The sequence below is a fragment of the Hylobates moloch genome, unplaced genomic scaffold (assembly GCF_009828535.3).
Source record: "Hylobates moloch isolate HMO894 unplaced genomic scaffold, HMol_V3 SCAFFOLD_9, whole genome shotgun sequence".
NCBI classification, from domain to species: domain Eukaryota; kingdom Metazoa; phylum Chordata; class Mammalia; order Primates; family Hylobatidae; genus Hylobates; species Hylobates moloch.
Window position 1 is genome coordinate 45,038,126 of NW_026652284.1, and position 26,079 is coordinate 45,064,204.

Sequence of the window (26,079 nt, forward strand, 5' to 3'; positions counted from 1 at the left end):
TATCTACAACAATCTGATCTTTGACAAACCTGACAAAAACAAGAAATGGGGAAAGGATTCCCTATTTAATATATGGTGCTGGGAAAATTGGCTAGCCATATGCAGAAAGCTGAAACTGGATCCCTTCCTTACACCTTGTACAAAAATTAATTCAAGATGGATTAAAGACTTAAATGTTAGACCTAAAACCATAAAAACCCTAGAAGAAAACCTAGGCAGTACCATTCAGTACATAGGCATGAGCAAGAACCTCATGTCTAAAACACCAAAAGCAATGGCAACAAAAGCCAAAATTGACAAATGGGATCTAATTAAACTAAAGAGCTTCTGCACAGCAAAAGAAACTACCATCAGAGTGAACAGGCAACCTACAGAATAGGAGAAAATTTTTGCAATCTACTCATCTGACAAAGGGCTAATATCCAGAATCTACAATGAACTCAAACAAATTTACAAGACAAAAAAAAAAACCCCATCAACAAGTGGGCGAAGCATATGAACAGACGTTTCTCAAAAGAAGACATTTATGCAGCCAAAAGACACATGAAAAAATGCTCATCGTCACTGGCCATCAGAGAAATGCAAATCAAAACCACAATGAGATACCATCTCACACCAGTTAGAATGGCCATCATTAAAAAGTCAGGAAACAACAGGTGCTGGAGAGGATGTGGACAAATAGGAACACTTTTACACTGTTGGTGGGACTGTAAACTAGTTCAACCATTGTAGAAGTCAGTGTGGCGATTCCTCAGGGATCTAGAACTGGAAATACCATTTGACCCAGCCATCCCATTTCTGGGTATATACCCAAAGGATTATAAAACATGCTGCTACAAAGGCACATGCACATGTATGTTTATTGCGGCACTATTCACAATAGCAAAGACTTGGAACCAACCCAAATGTCCAACAATGATAGACTGGATTAAGAAAATGTGGCACATATACACCATGGAATACTATGCAGCCATAAAAAATGATGAGTTCATGTCCTTTGTAGGGACATGGATGAAGCTGGAAACCATCATTCTCAGCAAACTATCACAAGGACAAAAAACCAAAGACCGCATGTTCTCACTCATAGGTGGGAATTGAACAATGAGAACACATGGACACAGGAAGGGGAACATCACACACCGGGGCCTGTTGTGGAGTGTGGGGATCGGGGAGGGATAGCATTAGGAGACATACCTAATGTTAAATGACAAGTTAATGGGTGCAGCACACCAACATGACACATGTATACATATGTAACAAACCTGCACATTGTGCACATGTACCCTAAAACTTAAAGGAAAAAATGGATGATTCAGTGATTTGTAGAATATTCAGAGTTGTTCCAAGATTACAATGAACTAAGTTTAGAACACCTCAGAAAGAAAGAAAGAAACTACACCTATCCCACCACCCCACACCAGCCCTAGGCAACCAGGAATCTACTTTCTGTCTTTATGGATTTGCCTATTTTGAACATTTCATATAAATGGAGTCATGCCATATGTGATATTTTATGGCTGGCTTCTTTCACTTAGCATAGTGTTTTTGAGATTCATCCATGTAGTAGCATATATTAGTACTTTATTCCTTATTGTTTTCAAATATTTTATTGTATTTTATTTATTCATTCACCATTTGAATAGCATTTAGGTTATTTCCAGTTTGGGGCTCCTGCAGATAATACTTCTATGAACATTCTTGTTCAAGTCTTTGGTAATATCGCTTCTTTCAAAAAAAATTACATATCCACATGTTGAAAATATTTTAGGTTTTCTTTTTATTTAGCATGCATTCTTATGATAGGACTTCAAAGCTTAATTTTTAATAGTGAAGAGGTATCTTTGATAAACCCCATTATTTGCCTTTTCATGTCTTTATGCAAGTTACTTGTAGGTCATGTAAGTCAATACTCCTACACTGTAAAGCAGAATGGCAAAGTGAAATGGCCAGATTAGTTGCAGAGAATTAATAGTCCAGACCAAAATGGAGGAGACCACTTCTCCCTATTCCTCTCACTAAGTACAACCGAAAACCCCAGACATTATATATAAAGCATATACACTGAAAGATACAGACAAGAAGGCAAAAGGGCTAGGAATCACAAAACTCAAGGAATGACACAGCAGCGAGTTCTCTGGGTTTTCTTTTTGTCCCATATATCCCAAACTAGGTGCTAGAGAAGTCAGTGACCAAAAAACACCAATAGGAGCAGATTTAAAATGCTCCAATGAAAGTCACCTCTCTCTGGCCAAGGGTCCAGGAAAGGGGCAACCTAGTAAGAAAGAAAACATTTAGGCAATACCTGCCCAATACAGCCAAACACCACAGGAAAGAACCCAGGCCTCACCATACTCTCATCTGCCTTGGGAAGCCTTGACCTCTGCCCTTCTCTGGCAATAATTAGGCATCCCTCTCTTCCCTACACTGGATGATATCAGTGAAGGCCAAGGGGGGAACTAAGACTTCCATCTCCACCTGGTAGTAAAGCCACCACACTCCCTCTTATTGGTATCAGAAGAAGCCCAGAGGGAAGCCAGAACTTTTACCACCATTTAGCAGTAATGGGTCTGCCCCCATCCCTCCCCCACTCCCTGCCACTCTGCAGGGTAAATGAGACCACAAAGGAAGCCTGTATTGGTCTGTTCTCATGCTGCTAATAAAGCCATTCCCAAGACTGGGTAATTTATAAAGAAAGAGGTTTAATTGACTCACAGTTCCACATGGCTGGGCAGGCCTCACAATCATGGCAGAAGATGAAGGAAGGGCAAAGGGACTTCTTACATTATGGCAGGCAAGAGAGAGAGCTTATGCGGGGAAACTCCCCTTTATAAAACCATCAGATCTCATGAGACTTATTCACTATCATGAGAACAGCATGGGAAAAACACACCCTCATCATTCAGTTACCTCCCACCAGGTCCCTCCTACAACACGTGGGAATTGTGGAAGCTACAATTCAAGATGAGATTTGGGTGAAGACACAGCCAAATCATATCAAAGCCTGAAATCCCATCTCTGCCCAGTAGTAATAAGGTGTACCCCTCCTCAGGATGTCAAATGAGGCAATGTAAGTAGCCAGAGCTTCCATCTACATCTGGTAGTAAAGAGGATTGAATTCTGTTTCCCCTGCCAGCAGTGTCAAAGGAGGTCTTCTAAAACACAAGATTTAAATAGGACCCAGAGTCTCATAACATAGTACCCAAAGTGTCCTGAATGCAACCTTTAAAAAGCACTCATCATACCAAGACTCCCAACTTGAATGACAAAAGACATTCAGTCAGGCCAGGCGCAGTGGCCTGTAATCCCAGTACTTCGGGAGGCCAAGGCAAGTGGATCACCTGAGGTCAGGAGTTTGAGACCAGCCTGGCCAACATGATGAAACATCGCCTTTACCAAAAAATACAAAAATTAGCTAGGCATGGTGATGTGCAACTGTAGCCTACTCAGGAGGCTGAGCCATGAGAACTGATTGAACCCAGGAGACAGAGGTTGCAGTGAGCCGAGATGGTGCCACAGCATTCCAGCCTGGGCGACAGAGTGAGACCCTGTCTCAAAAAAAAAAAAAAAAAAAGACATTCAGTCAACAAATGACAACCCCAACATGACACAGAGGTTGGAATTATCTGACAAGGGTTTTAAAACAGATATCATACAACTACTTCAACAAGCAATTCTAAATGGACTTGAAACAAACGTAATAATAGAAAGCCTTAGAAATAGAAGATATAGGCCGGGCGCGGTGGCTCATGCTTGTAATCCCAGCACTTTGGGAGGCCGAGGCGGGCGGATCACGACGTCAGGAGATCGAGACCACGGTGAAACCCCGTCTCTACTAAAAAAATACAAAAAAAAAAAAAGAAATAGAAGATATAAAGAAGAACAAAATGGAAATCCTGGAACCGAAAAATACAGTAATCAAAAATTTAAAACACAATGAGTGGGCTCAACAGCATCATGGAAAAGACAGGAAATAATTATATGGTTAACTTGAAGATAGTACAATAGAAATTACCAGTCTGAACAACAGAGAGAAAATAGATTGAAAAAAAATTGAATAGAACCTCAGGGACTTGCAGAACTATAACAAAAGATCTCAGAAGGAGAGGAGGAAGCAGGTGGGCCTCAAAATATTTTCCCAGAAATAATGGTTGAAGACATATTTAGCAAAAACAAACTACAGATTTAAGAAACTGATCAAACCCCAAGGACAAAAAACCCAAAGAAATTTACACTGACACACCATCATCAAACTTCAGAAAATTAAAGACAGCAAAAATAATTTTGAAAGCAACCAGAGAGCGATGACACATTACCTGTAAGGGAAAAGGGGGAAACAATTCAGATGACAGGCGTGACTTCTCATCAAAAGTCAAGAAGCCCTGAAAGATACTGCAACCATTTTCTAAGTGCTACAGTAAAAGCCGTCAACCTGAGTTCTATGTCCAGCAAAAATATCCTTGAGGAATGAACGTAACCAAGACATGCTCGGATGAAGGAAAACTAAGAATATTTGTCACCAGCAGACTTACTCTAAAAGGACAACTGAAGGAAGCTATCTGACAGAAAGTAAATGATAAAAGAAGGAATTTGGGAATATAAGGAAAGAAAAAAGGACAACAGAAAGAACAAAAATAAGAATAAATACAATAAACTTTCCATCTGAACTTTCTAAATTGTTTTTGACAGTTGAAGCAAAAAGTATAATATTGTCTTATATGGCTCTCAATGAAGTAGAGGAAATATTAAAATAATTATAAATGAGGGAGGGGAAAGAGAATTAAAGGGCTACACTTAACACTGGTAAAATGTCTACATCAGTAGACTGATAGTTATGTATGTACAATTTAATACCTAGAGCAGTTACTTAAAATATATACAAAGAGATACGCTTACAAACAATATAGAATCAAAATAGAATTCTAAAATATGTTAACGTATTCCACAAGAAGTATATGAAAGAAAGAAATGAAAAATCAGAGAAAACAGAAAACAAAAAATAATATGGCAGATTTAAACCTTAGAATATCAACAATTACATTAAATTATTGGTAATGATCTCATATGCTATATGATTTAATTTATATAACATTCTCAAAATGTCATAATTACAGAGATTGAGAATAGATTAGTGGTTGGCAGGGGTTAACGATAGTGTGGGGAGGGAAATAGGTATGGCCATAAAGGGGTAGCTCAAGCAAGATCTTTGTGAAATCAAATAATTCTGCATCTTTCTTGTGGTGGTGTTTACAGATGTGACAAAATGACATGGAACTATATGCATACATTTTCATCAACCCAAAAAAAAACACTTTGTCTCCATTTGCAGTCATTCCTCATTTCCACCCATAGCCCAAAGCAACCACTAATCTACCTTCTAGGCTTTATAGACTTCACTATTCTGGACATTTTATATAAATGGACACACAATATGGAAGTCTTTTGTCTGGCATTGTTTATTTAGAACAATGTTTCTGAGGTTCAACTATGTTTTAGCATATATCAATATATCAGTACATTGTTTCTTTTTAGTGGATACTTGGGTTTTATTAATAACCTGCTTAGGCAAGTAATCATGACAACATTTAGTGTGCTCCATACAGCACAACAGGCATAGCACTTCATCTAGAAATAATTGCTAATGAGAAATACATGGGAACTGAGTGGTGAGGGAGCCATAATTCCCAGTCCTATAGACGCATGTTCCCATTTCTAAAACATATAAAGAGAAGAACTGAATTGATATCAAGTTCCATAAATATACAACATGTATTTATGTACTCATCTAACAATGCTGTAATAATAATAATAAAATGTTTTGATTACTTACATTTTACCAGGCATGTTAATGCTTTAAATGAATTATTTAATCCTCGTAACAACTATAGGAGGTATCTACTATTATTATCCCTGTTTTTCCAAGTAGAAAAACTGGAGTTGAGGAGGGAATAGTAATTTACCAAAGGTCGCATAATTAGTAAATAATGAAGGCTCTTAACCACTTTGTAGTTGTATTCCCCATCTAACATTGAAGCCTGTGTATGTGTGGAGACCATACTGTGGATATGGAAAATGCCAGGCCAACGAGTTTTAGTTCTATTCTATTGAACATGAAAATGCTGAAGGTTTTTGAGCAGGGAAATGACATAATCAGAACTGAAGATGTCCTTGACATTGCTATGTAGAATGATTTGGAGGGAGGACACAGTGGTGACAGAAACCGGTAAGGTAGCTCTAAAAATAGTGAAATCCGGAGTTCATAAGGGCTTCACTTAGAGTAATGAGAATAGGAATAGAAAGGAAGGAAATTATTTCCAAAAAATTTCAGAGGTGGACCCAAAATAACATAACAATAGATTGGTTGTAGAAGGCAAGGAGATGGGTAATTTATTTAATCCTTTGAATGAATAATGTATCGTAAGTAAAAAGTCCGACACAGAGCATAGTTCAGCAAAAGCTGCATAGAGCAGGAGTGTCACAGAGGAAAGGAGCTGGCTCTTACTGAGTACTTGCTCTGTCCTTGTTTAAGTGGGGAGCTCAAGTCTTACAACCCTGTGGTACCACTAACGAAAACAGACAACATGTGTCAAAAACAATGTTAAATCAAGAGTTAGGTAAATCCATCCTATTTTTAACAGATTTGAGGTCATAGACATCTAGGTGATGATGTCTGAAAGTTATTAATCTTATATTGGAAATTTGGGGAGGGATCAGAATAAGAGAAGATTTGAAAGGTATTCATGTAGAGGAGATAATTTGAGTCATGGGATAGCTAAGAGACAAAGAATTGTGGAGGTGAATATTATTGTTCATGCAATGAAACAAACTCCAGAAATTGTAGATTTACAATTGTGATATAGATAGGGCCTATAATGGACAAGAGAGTCTGGGTTATGCTGAGGTAACAAGTATACCCCAAAATCACAATGGAATTTCACATTTCCATCAGTGGTTGAACAGATGAAACTGATCTAAATGTACTCTGAATTAAAATTCACAGTGATTCTGATTAATGCATAGGACAAGAATGAAAAAGCTCTTGAAGTCTATTATAGTCTTATGGAGAAACAGAATTATTAAATAAAATAGCATTCTATATATCCCAAGAATTTTCTAAGCAACACTAAATTACAATGTATCATTATCATTCTTGTTGTTTGACTAAACTTATTTTTAATTTAGACAAAATTATTAAGTTATAATCATTTCATCAGAATTCAATAATTATTTGCTAAATGAAAGAATGAAAAAAGCTAATTCCTCCAAAGAATTTGATGGTCAGGAATAAATCGCCTCTTCTGTAGCAAGTCTTCCAGAGTGTTTGAAATACTGTAAAAGCATATATTTTCTTTCATAATAAAAGAAAATAACTTTACTAATAATGATAGAAAATACAGCTAACCTCAAAACATATAATCAAGTTTAAGAGACAAGTCAATCCACAAAATAATTTCTAATTATTTAAAACAATAAAGCATTTTCTGCTTAGCATAATCAGGCGAGTAGACTCTGGGTTTATACTTTTCTTTTTGAGTAATAAGCAGTCCTTGAGATTGCAAATAAATTATTGGAAGCAGCCAGTGGAAGAAGTGATTCTGGAGAAATCTCCCCTGGTATGCTCCTAGCACCCTGCCAGAGAAAAGTATTAAGATGTTAAAAGATTGCAATTTGCTAAGAAGACATGATACGGGGAATTCTCATTGTAACCAAGCAGTTAGATTAAAGTTGTTAGTTTAAAATGTTTGGAGGGGCCAGGCATGGTGGCTCACACCTGTAATCCCAGCACTTTGGGAGGCCGAGACAGGCAGATCACGAGGTCAGGAGATCAAGACCATCCTGGCTAACAGAGTGAAACCCTGTCTCTACTAAAAATACAAAAAATTAGCTGGGCATGGTGGCGGGTGCCTGTAGTCCCGCTACTGGGGAGGCTGAGGCAGGAGAATGGTGTGAACCTGGCAGGCGAAGCTTGCAGTGAGCCGAGATCGCGCCACTGCACTCCACCCTGGGCAACAGAGCAAGACTCCATCTCAAAAAAAAATGTTTGGAGGATCCTTCTTAGAGGAAATAGACATTCTAGAATAAAAGTACACTATTCAGAAGGAATTATTCATTTTAATACTTATTTATTTTAAATGTTTATTTTTTATAGGGTTTTTTTGAGTAAGAAAAATACCTTGAAATTATTTTAAACTGACTTGAGGTTTTTTACCTTAAAAAGTAGATATTCTCTTCCATTAGCAGTTTTATTCCCATCCTTCCCGCTATATGCTGTCATCACAAATTCTCCCTTCCTAAAGAATATTTTTTAAAATCTTGTACATGGTCTTTTTACTTCATTCTAAAAATGGAAATTTCTGAATTCTGATTTCAATTCCTAGCATATGTATCTCTAATGAATAACTTCCATAATAATTACAGTGCTTCTAGTGGCCTTTTATTTGCCTTAGAATTCTGTGTTTCTCAATTCTTTCCATTTAAGTACCCCTAATGAAAGAAAAGAATGAATACATAATCATAAACCATAATTGTAATCGGAGCTTCAAATTTAGGTCTTAATTTTGTCTGAAACAGCATGCCAATTTTATCCATGTCTATTCTGTTTTATTGTAAAAATGATTTAAATTACTTTTCATCAAACAAATTCAGATATGTCCTAATTGTCTCCAGAGCTTTTCAAAATATCGCTTGTAGCATACCAGCAAATAATGTGTTTCTAACAAAAGGTAGGGCACTCATAAAGGTAGAGAACTAAAGGCAAGTGGAAGATAGACCAGTGCCTGCCAGATCCAACAGCTTAGCTGCCAGCACTGAGGTCCAACACAAAGTGCTCTTCCTTGCCAGCCTCAGACCAAGAAGAACCAAGTTCCTGGTCCCGAATTCTCTCAGAGTTCAGGAATGACGTGTTTCCTGCTGGGCTGGACAGCAAGCCCTTGGACACCTACATGCCACTGACTTTCAGCCTTCCTCTGCAACTTCTGCCCTGTGGGCCAGTCTCTGTGACAGTTCACTATTGATCCTGGTTTACACTCCACTTTTCCTCTGGGGTGACAAGACTCCTGTGAGCACCCCATGGATTAGACTGAGCCAGCCCAGTCCTGCTTCAGCCCAGTCAGACCCTCTGCCTGATATGAGCTCCACTGGTGAGTCTGCAGACTAAGCCCAAGTTCAGAGTGAGTGGTCATTGGCCCTACCCTTTACAACCAAGCAGCTTGGCCACCTGTCACCTAGGATGAGAGTCTTCCCTGTCCTGGTCTTTCTTGTTCCCTTCACAGTGCAGCCTGCTCCCTTTGCATACACTGGATGTGGCAGTGTATACCAGATGGCCATGAGATTAGCTGGACTTGTGAGTGATTACCAGTAAATTGCTGATGTCAGAGAGGCAACAGACCAGCTTATGCAAGGAGTCAGATCCGAAGCTGAGAGATGGGATTTACTACAACATAACTAATACTTTGAGAAAGAAAAGGACAAGATAAAAATGGTATTCAAGGTGATACACTAGTAGCAGAATATAATGCAGACAAAGGATGAAAAAGACTGGAGAGAGAAATATAGCATGAAAACAAATCTTTAATAATATACTACAGGCCTGAAATAAAATGGTGATTCTATAATGAAAGCAAAAGATAAGACATATTTTGAAGAAAGAAATCTCTAGACCTTGATGGTGGATTAAAGATCAGTCAGTCATCAATGAATTTTGAAATCACATATTTGCCAGTTGCTTTTCTGGGCCCAGAAGAGACAGCAATGAATAAATCAGAGCCCCTGCCCCCCACCCCAAGAACTGTCATTCTAAAGGGGGAAACTAATCATGGGATAGGCACTGGGTATCACCTAATTTAGCACATTCTCAAGCTTTCTCCCTGCATGACTTCCTCATAGAGGCTAGAAAGCCAGGTACTTCCTAATCACTGATGCCTGTAGGGGGCCAGCTGATCGGTTTAGACCCCCTTTCTTGACAAAAGAGAGGCCCCTTTCTTGATAAAAGGAGCACTTCCTAGAAACTTTTGCTTTCTTGATAAGAGGAACAGACACAGCTGGTGCCGTCCCATTTTCCCCCTTCCTGCCTAGAACACAGAAGTAATATCTGGAGGTACTAAGGGGCAACAAGCATGAAAATTAAAAGTTAATACACTAAGGACAGCTAAGGAGGAAGATAAGAGAGTCCTTGATAGCTGTGTGAGCAACTGGACTAATTTGGCAGCCACCTCACTCTTCCTGTTGTATAAGAAAAATAAACCCCACTCCTGGTGCCAGCTGCTGAAATAGAGCTCTTCATTGCAAGCAACCAAATCCAACCCCGGGGAATTACACAGAAAAGGAATCTAATAGAAGAATACTGAGTGGCTCACAGAATCTTCAAGAGGGCTAAAGAATAAGTTTCAAACTTAAGATTCCAGGAACAACATATAAAACCTTTCCTAGAACTGGCCTGATGAGGAAATCACCAGCTCATCGCAGCAGGGCCCCAGGTGCTACAGCTTGCACTCTTGCTACTTTCCCACCAGGAACGTAATTGTACAGCAAATAAGGTGATACCAACCTGGCACAGTCATCTTTGCTGTCACCCTAACCAGAAAATGAATTCCACAGGGAGCCTACTATCACACCTTGCTCTCTTCTAAATTGCACAAGTGCCTGTGCCCTTAATGGAAAGAAATTATGTAGCTTGTTTAGCTCCTACAGGAGGAAACATTCTTTGTCCTACAAAGATTCATAACGTAATTTATTAAACTCAAAAAGGGATTCAAATTGTAAGAATCTCAAATGAATTGCAAATATATATCATTGTGGTGGGTTGTTTGCAAAAATGATTACAATTCTTCTCTCCCCATATCCACATCCCTTTACAATGTAATCTGTAGCTCTTCCCCTTAAGCAGTAGAGACTATTTCCCCCACTTCTAGTGTTTGGGCTGCTTTGACCAAAAGAATGAGGCAGAAGGGACATTCTGCTAGTGCCAAAACCAAACCTCAGGAGAACTGGTACATTTCTGTTCTCTCAGGAATCCTGTTATCCACCCTGTGAGTAAGCCTGGGCTGGCCTGCTGGATGATAAGAGAAACCTAGCCCCAGTGCCCAGTTACCCCAGCCAACAGCCAACCAACCCCCAGAAGTAGAGCCACCCACCTGGCCACTGACATGAGCAAACCCAGCCTAACCCAGATACCACCCATTTGAGCTCAGTCCAATTGGCCCACCCAAAGGATTGTGAGCTCAATAAATGTTTGTTTTAGTACTAAGTTTGGAGTGATTTTTTATGCCATAAAAGCTAACTGATACAACTACAGACAGCAAAAACAAGCAAGTTGATAAATAAGATAATTTCAGGTACAGAAGGGATGTGAAAAAGATCATGTAGGGTAATTTTGTAGAGGTGATAAGGCCACTCAATTTGTCAGAGAAGTCCTCTCTGAGAAGGGGACATTTAAGGTAAAACCAATTTAAAGAGAAAAAACAGAAGATACAGAAGAAATGTATTCCAAACAGAAGAAAGAGCAAGTGCAAAGCCCCTGAGTCAGGACTGGGGATACTCAAAGGACGGAAAGAAGGCCAGTGTGGCTGAAAAATAGGAACAAGATGGAGAGTCAAGGAAGACTTCATCAGAGAAATAGAAAGAGGCCAGGTTTTTTAGGGCCCTCTGGACTGCGGTTCGGAGTTTAGATTGTACTTTTTTAAGGTATTTTGATTGTTATACATTTTAAAGAGATCATTGTGGTTGCTATGAGGAGGATGGGTGTTAGAACAGCAGGAGTAGAGGTAGGAGCCTTGCTGCTCTACTAGTTGAGATGAAAACTTATGGTGGCTTACCTGAGGTGTGTAGCCAGGAAAATAACAATAAGTAGATTGGTTGAGATATATTTGTGGTATGGAACTGTTGAGACTTACTATTGTAGATTATAGGATAAAGAAAGGATTCAAGTTTGACCTTTAGGTTTGGGTATGAGTGAATGGTAGGACCATTTACTGATATGGGGAAGGCTTGAGAAGAGGAGAGTGGATGAGGGCTGACATCTATAACTATATTTCAGCTATGTTATGCTTGAGACACCTGTGGATTTCAAAATGGTGGTGTCAGGTAGACTGTTGGCTATCTGAGTCTGAAGCTCAGGCTGGGATCACATCTGGAGCTGTATGTAAATTTGAGAGTAATACACTTGCAGATGGCACTTTAAACCACATAAATACGGTGGGGGAGGGACTACATAACTGGAGATAATTTTCTAGGAAGAGAATTTAAAAAAGAGAAGACAGCCTAAGATAAAGTCCTTGGGCTTTTCAAGCAAGGTCTTGTAGAGGAGGAGAGCTTCCAAAAGAAACTGATTATGTGTGATCAACAAGGTAAGAGGAAAACAAGGTAGGAAAGGGTCCTGAGAGCTTCGAGGAGGGGGCACTCTAAGGAAAGGTGGCGGTTAGGCTGGGTGAGCACCCCTGATGGGGTATATAAATCACTGCTTGTGCAAGAGGGAGGTCATTGGTGAGCTTGACCATGGCCACTGTAGTGGAATGGTAGAAGACAGACCAATTAGGGAGGGTTGAGGAAAGACTAAGGGATGAGAGAGGTGGGCAGCTCTTTGCTGGAATGTTTCTGTGAAGGGGACCAGAGGAGTGGTACAATGCCAGAGGAGGGCTATGAGATCAAAGGGAGGATGTTTTCTGAGATACATGATACTAAGTTGTATTTGTGTGTTTAGCAGAATGATTCAACAGAGAGAAAGAAATAGATTATCCAAGACAGGAAAGGGATAATGCTGAATGGAAGATGTTAAGAAGGTGAAAGAGGATGGGACCCTGAGCACAGTGGAATGGCAGGAGCAGGGACGCTTCTTTCATAGAAGCAGAAGGCAGGCAGACGATGTGGTACTTGATGCAGGTTGTCTGGATGAATTATTGAGAACATAGAGGAAGCTTAGGAGATTCAAGGAGAAAAGGATAAAATCATCTCAGAAATTAAGAAGTAAATTACTAGGGAACTGTATTAGGATTTTAGTGCCATGTTGGATGCCCACTTGGGACTTGAGATCATTCATTTTAAGTCCATTCCAGTGGCAGTGGAAATTAGAGGAAGTCATCAAAAATTATTCCAATGAGCACCAAAAGAGCATTAGAATTCCAGAATTGAGAAAAGATGCATATTTGATGGGGAAAATTGAAGAAAAATTATGGAGTTGTCAGTTTTTCACATCTTGAGCTCCAGTTAGCAATGTCCTGTAGATATCTAAAAATACAAGGCTGGAAGACAAGTGGGAGGGGCAGCGAAGTGCAGACTTAACAGTCACATGATTAGGAATAAGATCAGGAAGAGCCAAGCAGCAGAAACCACCATGATACAAGAAAGTGAGCTTCAGACATATGGACCTGTGTTGTAATTGGGCCCAAGGAGCTAAATCATGTAGGTTGAAATAGAGCCCTTTTTTTCCACATTCTCAGAAAAATTGGAAAATCCCTTTATTTCATGAATTTCTTAAAAACCATTATATTCCAAGGGTCTGAGAGTCTGGCTTTTAAGAATAAGAAAAAAAAATGTATCAATCCTTGCTTTACCCTCTCCCCCCAAAAAATTATCCAAAATTTCCAAATTCAGGATATTATCCTCCTTTATGAAAAGAAAGAGAATGTGCAGGTGATTTTATAACTCTATAGAGTCAACTAAAAACCTGAAAATAAAGGAGTGGACTTTAAAGAGGTTAGAAGGGGTGGAGGACAGGGAGGGAGAGAGGAAGTCAACGATTTACAGAGGGCCTGCTGTGTGCCAGGCCCAGTCCCTGGAGTCTGATCCTAGACATCTATCTGTAGGAAGCAGTATGGTAGAGTGAAAGGAGTGAGGACTCTGGAATCACACACACACCTGGAAGTGAATCTAAAGGCCCCTATTAATTAATTGTGCACACTAGGGTGAGTTACTTAACCTTTGAACTTGTGTATTGTCTGTGAAATGGAGATAACAATAACCCACTCTCCTGGAACAGCTCAATGAGTACATATGTTAAGTGCTTATCCAAGTACCTTTTAAATGGTAGATATTCTAGAAATGCTTGTTTAATTCCCTTTCACTTTACTTCCAAGATAGAGGATACAGTATCTGAACAAAAGCTGAAAAGCAAAGAATATTAAAATTAAGGGAGGCCCATGTACATCTAGAGATGTAAAGTCAGTAACCATCTCTCTTCCTCTAAATCTCACTCCATGATATTCCTCCCCAATATTCTTATTTCCCTACACCTGCACCTTCAGGCTACTAACACTAGCTTCTGACCTGACACGATGATTACAGAACTTCAGAGCTCAACCTAAAAGTTGGTTTAGTGTCCCTTTCCCTTTGCCAAAGCCATAGCCTGTGTGCCAGCTCCTTCCTGGGCCCAGCTTCCTTCTACGGTGAGATCCTAATATTGCAGCTGTTTATTCTAATCTTCAAAACATGAAGGCCTAGCTTCCTGCACCAGTCAGACCTTGGGCCCCTCTCTGAACCTCAGCTCCATGCTTAACCTTCTCTGGACTCCTCAATCCCACACTGATCTCTGTTGCTCTCCAGTTATGTGTTTGCTCTTTTGCACCCAACTCCCTTCCATATATTTTGTTGCAATCTTCCCTGACATTTTATCCTGTAAGCATTGTCCGCTGTGGAAACATTGTTTCTGTAAGATTCCTTCTTCAGTCTTTATAACACAAAGTTCTGCCTTTGGACCGGCTTCCTATCCCAGGGAATAACTTAAAATGAAATATGCACCATAATTTGCAATTATAGTCACAGCATAAAGTCACAAGTTGACCTGCCAATGGATATTAAGTTCCTTATCAAAGGTGGATGAAATGTGCTGTAATTCAAAAATAGCAGCAGACATAAGGCAACATGATGGGACAGCATTGCTCTGTAGGAAGAGAAATTTGCAAGACAGGATTTTAAATGGTCTAAACTTAATAATGTATGAAATGGCATTTTTGTTGTAATTTTAAGCTTTGTAAGTAGAATCTATAAAAATATCAGGGGAAAAAATGTCAAGAAGGCTAAAGGAGAAACATGCATTATAAAATACTGAAAGAAATAGACCTTTCTATAGACTCATAGAAATTAGAAATAGAAAAAGTCATCAGTTCACCTTGCTCATGTCCCTGTCAGTAGCTCATTCTCAAGGGTTTGTCCCATCTAATTTTAGATGACCCAGGAGTCTTGACTTCAGGAACTTTATTTGTAAAACTATTCTCCTGTCAACAAACCTTCAGAAATTGTCACCCCTTGTAGCTCTTCAGCCTAACTTTTCAACTTCCCAGTAGGTTCCAATGGTTTCCTTGGCCTTTCTTAGCTGTAACTGCAGACACAGTATTAGAGGGAGGATTTTCACCTCCTTGTCAGGTGTACCTTTAAAATGCCTAAGCAAGGTGAGACCATCAGAGCCAAAATGGGCATGCTCTCTCTCTCTCTCTTTTTTTTTTTTTTTTAGACAGGGTTTCACTCTGTCACCCAGGCTGGAGTGCAGTGACACAATCTCGGCTCACTACAACCTCTTAACTCCCGAGTTCAAGCAATTCTCCTGTCTCAGCCTCCTGAGTAGCGGGATTACAGGTGCCCGCCATCATGTCCAGCTAATTTTTGTATTTTTAGTAGTGACGGGGTTTCGCCACGTTGGCCAGGCTGTTCTCAAACTCCTGACCTCAGGTGCTCTGCAAGATGTGCATTCTCTAAAGATCATTGGGACTGCTGCGTAATAATTCAAGTCCTGAGGGGTAGAGCCAAGATGGCCAAATTGGAACAGCTCCAGTCTACAGTTCCCAGCGTGAGCGACGCAGAAGATGGGTGATTTCTGCATTTCCAACTGAGGTACCGGGTTCATATCACTGGGCAGTGTCGGACAGTGGGTGCAGGACAGTGGGTGCAGCGCACCGAGCATGAGCCAAAGCAGGGCGAGGCATTGCCTCAGCCAGGAAGCACAAGGGGTCAGGGAATTCCCTTTCCCAGTAAAAAAAAGAGGTGACAGATGACACCTGGAAAATTGGGTCACTCCCACCCTAATACTGTGCTTTCCCAACAGTCTTAGCAAACGGCACAACAGGAGATTATATCCCCCACCTGACTTGGAGGGTCCTATGCCCACAGAGCCTCGCTCATTGCTAGCACAGCAGTCTGAGATCAAACTGCAAGGCGGCAGAGAGGCTGGGGGAGGGGCGTCCACCATTGCTGAGGCTTGAGTAGGTAAACAAAGCAGCCAGGAAGCTCAAACTGAGTGGAGCCCACTGCAGCTCAAGGAGGCCAGCTTGCCTCTGTAGACTCCACCTCTGCGGGCAGGGAATAGCCAAAGAAAAGGCAACAGAAACCTCTGCAGACTTAAATGTCCCTGTCTGACAGCTTTGAAGAGAGTAGTGGTTCTCTGAGCACACAGCTGGAGATCTGACAACAGACAGACTGCCTCCTCAAGTGGGTCCCTGACCCCCGAGTAGCCTAACTGGGAGGCACCCCCCAGTAGGGGTGGACTGACACCTCACATGGCTGGGTACTCCTCTGAGACAAAACTTCCAGAGGAATGATCAGGCAGCAACATTTGCCGTTCACCAATATCCACTGTTCTGCAGCCTCCACTGCTAATACCCAGGCAAACAGGGTCTGGAGTGGACCTCCAGCAAACTACAACAGACCTGCAGCTGAGAGTCCTGACTGTTAGAAGGAAAACTAACAAAGAGAAACCACATCCACACCAAAACCCCATCTGTACGTCACCATCATCAAAGACCCAAGGTAGATAAAACCACAAAGATAGGGAAAAAACAGAGCAGAAAAACTGGAAACTCTAAAACTCAGAGCGCCTCTCCTCCTCCAAAGGAACACAGCTCCTCACCAGCAATGGAACAAAGCTGGATGGAGAATGACTTTGACGAGTAGAGAGAAGAAGGCTTCAGACGATCAAACTACTCCAAGCTAAAGGAGGAAGTTCCAACCCATGGCAAAGAAGTTAAAAACCTTGAAAAAAAATTAGACGAATGGCTAACTAGAATAACCAATGCAGAGAAGTCCTTAAAGGACCTGATGGAGCTGAAAACCACAGCATGAGAACTAGGTGACGAACGCACAAGCCTCAGTAGACGATTCAATCAACTGGAAGAAAGGGTATCAGTGATCGAAGATCAAATGAATGAAATGAAGTGAGAAGAGAAGTTTAGAGAAAAAAGGATAAAAAGAAATGAAGAAAGCCTCCAAGAAATATGAGACTATGCAAAAAGACCAAATCTACGTCTGATTGGTGTACCTGAAAGTGACAAGGAGAATGCATCCAAGTTGGAAAACACTCTGCAAGATATTATCCGGGAGAACTTCCCCAATCTAGCAAGGCAGGCCAACATTCAGATTCAGGAAATACAGAGAATGCCACAAAGATACTCCTCGAGAAGAGCAACCCCAAGGCACATAATTGTCAGATTCACTGAAGTTGAAATGAAGGAAAAAATGTTAAGGGCGGCCAGAGAGAAAGGTCGGGTTACCCACAAAGGGAAGCCCATCAGGCTAACAGCTGATCTCTCAGCAGAAACTCTACAAGCCAGAAGAGATTGGGGGCCAATATTCAACATTCTTCAAGAAAAGAATTTTCAACCCAGAATTTCATATCCAGCCAAACTAAGTTTCATAAGTGAAGGAGAAATAGAATACTTTACAGAAAAGCAAATGCTGAGAGATTTTGTCATCACCAGGCCTGCCCTAAAAGAGCTCCTGAAGGAAGCACTAAACATGGAAAGGAACAACCGGTACCAGCCACTGCAAAAACATGCCAAATTGTGAAGACCATCAAGGCTAGGAAGAAACTGCATCAACTAACTAGCAAAATAACCAGCTAACATCATAATGACAGGATCAAATTCACACATAACAATATTAGCCTTAAATGTAAATGGACTAAATACTCCAATTAAAAGACACAGACTGGCAAATTGGATAAAGAGTCAAGACCCATCAGTGTGCTGTATTCAGGAAACCCAGCTCACGTGCAGAAACACACATAGGCTCAAAATAAAGGGATGGAGGAAGATCTACTAAGCAAATGGAAAACAAAAAAAGGCAGGGGTTGCAATCCTAGTCTCTGATAAAATAGACTTTAAACCAACAAAGACCAAAGGAGACAAAGAAGGCCATTACATAATGGTAAAGGGATCAATTCAACAAGAAGAGCTAACTATCCTAAATATATATGCACCCAATATAGGAGCACCCAGATTCATAAAGCAAGTCCTTAGATACCTACAAAGAGACTTAAACCCTCACAGAATAATAATGGGAGACTTTAACACCCCACTGTCAACATTAGACAGATCAACTAGACAGAAAGTTAATAAGGATATCCAGGAACTGAACACAGCTGTGCACCAAGCGGACCTAATAGGCATCTACAGAACTCTCCACCCCAAATCAACAGAATATACATTCTTTCCAGCACCACACCACACCTATTCCAAAACTGACCACATAGTCGGAAGTAAAGCACTCCTCAGCAAATGCAAAAGAACAGAAATTATAACAAACTGTCTCTCAGACCACAGTGCAATCAAATTAGAACTCAGGATTAAGAAACTCACTCAAAACCGCTCAACTACATGGAAACTGAACAACCTGCTCCTGAATGACTACTGGGTACATAACAAAATGAAGGCAGAAGTAAAGATGTTCTTTGAAACCAACGAGAACAAAGACACAACATACCAGAATCTCTGGGACATATTCAAAGCAGTGTGTAGAGGGAAATTTATAGCACTAAATGCCCACAAGAGAAAGCAGGAAAGATCTAAAACTGACACCCTGATATCACAATTAAAAGAACTAGAGAAGCAAGAGCAAACACATGCAAAAGCTAGCAGAAGGCAAGAAATAACTAAGATCAGAGCAGAACTGAAGGAGATAGAGACACAAAAAACCCTTCAAAAAATCAATGAATCCAGGAGCTGGTTTTTTGAAAAGATCAACAAAATTGAGAGACTGCTATCAAGGCTAATAAAGAAGAAAAGAGAGAAGAATCAAACAGACGCAATAAAAAATGATAAAGGGGATATCACCACTGATCCCACAGAAATACAACCTACCTTCAGAGAATACTATAAACACCTCTACACAAATAAACTTGAAAATCTATAAGAAATGGATAAATTCCTCCACACATACACCCTCCCAAGACTAAACCAGGAAGAAGTTGAATCTCTGAATACACCAATAACAGGCTCTGAAATGGAGGCAATAATTAATAGCTTATCAACCAAAAAAAGTCCAGGACCAGATGGATTCACAGCCGAATTCTATCAGAGGTACAAGGAGGAGCTGGTACCATTCCTTCTGAAACTATTCCAATCAATAGAAAAAGAGGGAATCCTCCCTAACTCATTTTATGAGGCCAGCATCATCCTGATGCCAAAGACTGGCAGAGACACAACAAAAAAAGAGAATTTTAGACCAATATCCTTGATAAACATTGATGCAAAAATCCTCAATAAAATACTGGCAAACCAAATCCAGCAGCACATCAAAAAGCTTATCCACCATGATCAAGTGGGCTTCATCCCTGGGATGCAAGGCTGGTTCAACATGTGAAAATCAATAAACGTAATCCAGCGTATAAACAGAACCAAAGACAAAAACCACATGATTATCTCAATAGATGCAGAAAAGGCCTTTGAAAAAATTCAACAACCCTTCATGCTAAAAACTCTCAATAAATTAGGTATTGATGGGATGTATCTCAAAATAATAAGAGCTATCTATGACAAACCCACAGCCAGTATCATACTGAATGGGCAAAAACTGGAAGCATTCCCTTTGAAAACTGGCACAAGACAGGGATGCCCTCTCTCACCACTCCTATTCAACATAGTGTTGGAAGTTCTGGCCAGGGCAATCAGGCAGGAGAAGGAAATAAAGGGTATTCAATTAGGAAAAGAGGAAGTTAAATTGTCCCTGTTTGCAGATGACATGATTGTATATCTAGAAAACCCCACTGTCTCAGCCCAAAATCTCCTTAAGCTGATAGGCAACTTCAGCAAAGTCTCAGGATACAAAATCAATGTACAAAAATCACAAGCATTCTTATACACCAATCACAGACAAATAGAGAGCCAAATCATGAGTGAACTACCATTCACAATTGCTTCAAAGAGAATAAAATATCTAGGAATCCAACTTACAAGGGACGTGAAGGACCTCTTCAAGGAGAACTACAAACCACTGCTCAATGAAATAAAAGAGAATACGAACAAATGGAAGAACATTCCATGCTCATGGGTAGGAAGAATCAATATCGTGAAAATGGCCATACTGCCCAAAGTAATTTATAGATTCAATGCCATCCCCATCAAGCTACCAATGACTTTCTTCACAGAACTGGAAAAAACTACTTTAAAGTTCATATGGAACCAAAAGGAGCCTGCATTGCCAAGTCAATCCTAAGCCAAAAGAACAAAGCTGGAGGCATCATGCTACCTGACTTCAAACTATACTACAAGGCTACAGTAACCAAAACAGCATGGTACTGGTGCCAAAACAGAGATGTAGACCAATGGAACAGAACACAGCCCTCAGAAATAATGCCACATATCTACAACCATCTGATCTTTGACAAACCTGACAAAAACAAGAAATGGGGAAAGGATTCCCTATTTAATGGTGCTGGGAAAACTGGCTAGTCATATGCAGAAAGCTAAAACTGGATCCCTTCCTTACACCTTATACAAAAATTAATTCAAGATGGATTAAAGACTCAAATGTTAGACCTAAAACCATAAAAACCCTAGAAGAAAACCCAGGCAATCTCATTCAGGACATAGGCATGGAGAAGCACTTCATGTCTAAAACACCAAAAGCAATGGCAACAAAAGCCAAAATTGACAAATAGGATCTAATTAAACTAAAGAACTTCTGCACAGCAAAAGAAGCTACCATCAGAGTGAACAGGCAACCTACAGAATGGGAGAAAATTTTTGCAGTCTACTCATCTGACAAAGGGCTAATATCCAGAATCTACAATGAACTCAAACAAATTTACAAGAAAAATCAAACAACCCCATCGACAAGTGGGTGAAGGACATGAACAGACATTTCTTAAAAGAAGACATTTATGCAGCCAAAAGACACATGAAAAAATGCTCATCATCACTGGCCATCAGAGAAATGCAAATCAAAACCACAGTGAGATACCATCTCACACCAGTTAGAATGGCCATCATTAAAAAGTCAGGAAACAGCAGATGCTGGAGAGGATGTGGACAAATAGGAACACTTTTACACTGTTGGTGGGACTGTAAACTAGTTCAACCATTGTGGAAGTCAGTGTGGCGATTCCTCAGGGATCTCGAACTAGAAATACCATTTGACCCAGCCATCCCATTACTGGGTATATACGCAAAGGACTATAAATCATGCTGCTATAAAGACACATGCACACGTATGTTTATTGTGGCACTATTCACAATAGCAAAGACTTGGAACCAACCCAAATGTCCAACAACGATAGACTGGATTAAGAAAATGTGGCACATATACACCATGGAATACTATGCAGCCATAAAAAATGATGAGTTTGTGTCCTTTGTAGGGACATGGATGAAACTGGAAAACATCATTCTCAGTAAACTATCGCAAGGACAAAAAACCAAACACCGCATGTTCTCACTCATAGGTGGGAACTGAACAATGAGAACTCATGGACACAGGAAGGGGAACATCACATTCCGGGTACTGTTGTGGGGTGGGGGGTGGGGGTGGCGGGGACAGCATTAGGAGATATACCTAATGCTAAATGACGAGCTAATGGGTGCAGGAAATCAACATGGCACATGGATACATATGTAACAAACCTGCACATTGTGCACATGTACCCTAAAACCTAAAGTATAATAAAAAAATAAAATAAAAAATAAGGAACTTAGGTTCAGCGGCCAGGGAAACACCAGAGTACAGAGTGGGGTAGAGAGGTCCCTGCTTCTCTAACTGCGAGCAAGACAAAGGAACAGCAGCCTGATGCACAATGACCACATTTAGATTGCCGACCATTCCATGGTGGTTTCAAGGATGCTGGACCCATTCAAAGCTTTGAATCAGGATCACAACAGACTTACAGGACCACGTGTCATAAGGATGCTGACCCAGAACTTCTCCCTGACACAGGACGTAAGAGAATGTTAGGACTCATTCCTACAGGCAACTCACTAATCCCAAATGCCCCATCTACGGGGTGGGGGGGCGGGGAATGCCACAAGGCACCAGAGTCTTCATCACTCAACGTGACAAGAGAGGAGTTGGTCTCCTTAGGAAGGTGAGTCATTAATACTTCCAGCTCTTCAGCCTTCAGAATTAATCCTGCATTTCAGCTTCTTAAGTCTTTATGGATATAAAACATGCTGACTAGTCTCATCCTCAGTTTGCTTAGTTTTCTCTCTCATTTGGAGGGAAATGTTAAGAATCATTAAACGAGGCTGTCTGTTGCTACTGATTTGCAGCTGTGTGTCTACTGAGATAACACCAAGTGGAAATCTGGACACTTCAGGCCCCCATGTCTGTTTCCTAGACAAAGACTATGGTGATTAGATTGGAGTTCTTGAAACAACACACCAGCGCAGCTTTTGAAACTTTGTGGCAGATTTTAAATTGGAACTCATATTGACTAAGCATCCAACCTTACAAGTGAAGCACTGGAACTAAGAGAGCTGGAAGATAACTAAAAGAATAGAAATTGCTTATTTGGGGAAATGGCTTTATTTCCCTCATCTTCAGGGGACAGTAAATCTGTTTCTAAGAAGGGGGATGAGGCAGACATGGGTTGTAATCCCAGCTCTGTGCTTACAATATGTACGACTTTTGTTAAGGAACTTAACTGCCCTGAGACTGTTTCCTCAGCTATAGTAATAACAGCTTACACCATGCTTGCGAAGATTAAATGAAGTACCTTGCTTAGCACGGTGTGTAGTGCTTAATACATGCTGAAAACCCTTCTTCGATTAACTAAACAAAAGAACACAGCAGCTTGTTAGGATATTTTTATTTGAAAGGTACTACATGATCCTGGGACCCTTATTAGAAATTTTTAAATATTTCACTTCCAGAGTAAAATTCAGAGGCAAAAGAAATGAAACATAGCATGAGATGTAGAATTGCTTTTGGAAAATTTCAACTAATTTTTGTCAACTAATATTCTTAAAAAATTAGTTCAGTTTCAGTGGCTCACACCTATAATCCTAGCACTTTGGGAGGCTGAGGAGGGAGGATCACCTGAGGCCAAGAGTTCAAGACCAGCTTAGGCAACATAGCAAGACTCCATCTCTACAAAAAATAAAATAAAAAATTAACCAGGCATGATGGTGCACCTATAGTCCCAGATATTCAGGAGGCTGAGACAAGAGGATCACTTGAGCCTAGGAGTTCAAGGCTGCAATAAGCTATGATAGCACCACTGCACTCCAGCCTGGGCAACAGAATGAGACTCTGTCCCTAAAAAAATAAAAATTAAAAAGTTAAAAATTAGTTGATTCCTCTGAGCTCCCATTTCTTGCTCTATAATTAGAAAATGTTTGTCATGCTTTCATCTCCTCCTCTCTGAAAATGTCTACCAAGCTTCTCATCATTGGAAGTTATCCAAGTCTGAAATTATCAAGGCACCGTGTGAAAAGCCAGTGAAGTGCACCGTTTAACAATGCAGTTGAACAATGGTCACACCTGGATTTGAGCCCCTCCTGTACGCTTTCCAGCTCTGTGATGGGTAGTTAAACAATCTAAGCCTCCATTTCCTCATCTACAATATGAGGAGGATATCATAGTATTTATCTTACAATATTATCTTGAGGATGAAATGAGATAAAGTAGCATAGCATCTAGTAAGAGATCATGTTAGCTATCATTATTATTCATAAGTAATTCACGACACATGTGACTGCTTCATAACACACTACTTAAGAAGAGGGTGTGAATCTGATAATACACTATTCTCAAAATTTCATAAGCAAAAAAAGTCTGTAAGTAAATATGAAAAACCACATAGAAGGCATATTCTTTCTTTAGCATTTATCTTTCAGTAAATATGACAGCAACATTTTCCCTCTTACATATAAATCACATATAAATGATTGACACTTTTTACACCAAAAATAAGCAGTTGTTTCCCATCTATTCAGATAGCTTTCTCTGATTTAAAGAAGTTTTTGGCCGGGTGAGGCAGCTCACGCCTGTAATCCCAGCACTCTGGGAGGCTGAGGCGGGCAGGTCACTTGAGGTCAGGAGTTCAAGACTAGGCTGACCAACTTGAGGAAACACCATCTCTACTAAAAATACAAAAATTAGCTGGGTATGGTGGCTTGTGCCTGTAATCCCAGCTACTCAGGAGGCTGAGGCAGGAGAATCACTTGAACCCGGGAAGCAGAGGTTGCAGTGAGCTGAGATTGCCACTGCACGCCAGCCTGGGTGACAGTGTGAAACACCATCTCAAAAAAAAAAAATTAAGTTTTCATTTCATGTATACATTCTTAGAATAATACATAGAGCAACTACAAATAACAGCATACATTACAAAGAAACTTAAAACTATCCTGATCAATCAGTTTAATCAAACCAAGTTTTCAGAAATGTCTATCAAATTTAACCTGGGGCTACAGATAGCACCGTCCACACCTAGAATTGCCAACCAACATATTCTGGTTGGCCAGTGTTGTAGGAAGTCTTATCTAGAAAACAAAACTCATGAATTTCCAGACCCAAAGTGGAAAGAGATTAACTCTTGCCCTGAAGATAAATCACTTCCCAGTGTTTTCACTTCCAGACTTCTAATATTTTCCCTGCCTTTGACTGTAACCAGATCTGTTACATGTCTAGAATAAGGATAATTAATTACACTATGATTCCAAATTAAAATGAGAACCCATAGGCTAGGATCTCTTCATTGTAACCCCAATGGCATCATCCACTTTACATGACTGGTGATGACTTTGCTGACATCTAACATATCTTTGAAGAACATCTTTAAAGCATGAGAAGAGGCTCAATATAAATTAGGTTGCCAGTAAGTAATCCGAGAGAAGTAGAAACACGTACTTCTCTGGCTGCAAATGAAGTTGTTAAGCCAACAGCTGTTGCCGGGCTGATTACAGCATTAATCAGTGTTAAGAGTCTGACATGTTCTGGCCGGGCGTGGTGGCTCACACCTGTAATCCCAACACTTTGGGAGGCTGAGGCGGGTGGATCACGAAGTCAGGAGATCGAGACCATCCTGGCTAACATGGTGAAACCCCGTCTCTACTAAAAATACAAAAACGAAATTAGCTGGGCGTGGTGGCAGGCGCCTGTAGTCCCAGCTACTCGGGTGGCTGAGGCCAGAGAATGGCGTGAACCCGGGAGGCGGAGCTTGCAGTGAGCCGAGATGGTGGCACTGCACTCCAGCCTGGGTGACAGAGTGAGACTCTGTCTCAAAAAAAAAAAAAAAGAGTCTGACAGGTTTATTCTTTCTTTTTCTCCCTAGGATATATAAATAGCACATACGTGGGAACCTTTTAATGCAGCAACTACAGAATGATTAAGAAAGCAGTGCCTGCCTTCTCTCTGCTCACACACTCACGTGAGAAAGAACTCCACTCTTACCTATTGATCACGGTGCTATAGAAGTAGACATTATTTTTGAGAACTCATGGACACAAAGTAGGGAACAACAAACACTGGGGCCCACTTGAGGATAGAGTGCGAGAGGAGGGAGAGGAGCAGAAAAAATAACTATTGGTACTGAGCTTAGTACCTGGGTGACCAAATAATCTGTACACAAACCCATGACACAAGTTTACCTATATAACAAACCAGCACATGAACCTAAATACCCCTGAACCTAAAATAAAAATAAAAGTTAAAAAGACCTACTATTTGATAGCAAACGAGGTGACAATTGTCAGTAATAACTTAATTGTACATTTTATAATATCTAAAAGTGTAAACTGGATTGTTTATAACAGAAAATATAAATGCTAGGGGATGGCTGTTCCATTCTCCATTATGTGATTATCACACGTTGCATGCCTATATCAAAACATATGTACCCCATAAATATATATACCTAGCATGTACCCACAAAAACTAAAAATTAAAAAA

The 26,079-nt window shown here is 40.3% G+C and overlaps 1 long non-coding RNA gene across 1 annotated transcript in view; it reads left to right on the top strand.

Moving 5' to 3' along the window:
• LOC131384296 (uncharacterized) overlaps window positions 1-25,810 on the top strand; it is a 47,629-nt gene extending 21,819 nt beyond the window's left edge. Inside the window, exons 3-4 of the long non-coding RNA XR_009215000.1 lie at window positions 15,655-15,816; window positions 25,463-25,810. This is a non-coding gene — a long non-coding RNA (uncharacterized LOC131384296). The remainder of the gene's footprint in view (window positions 1-15,654; window positions 15,817-25,462) is intronic.
• Window positions 25,811-26,079: the final 269 nt, after the last annotated feature.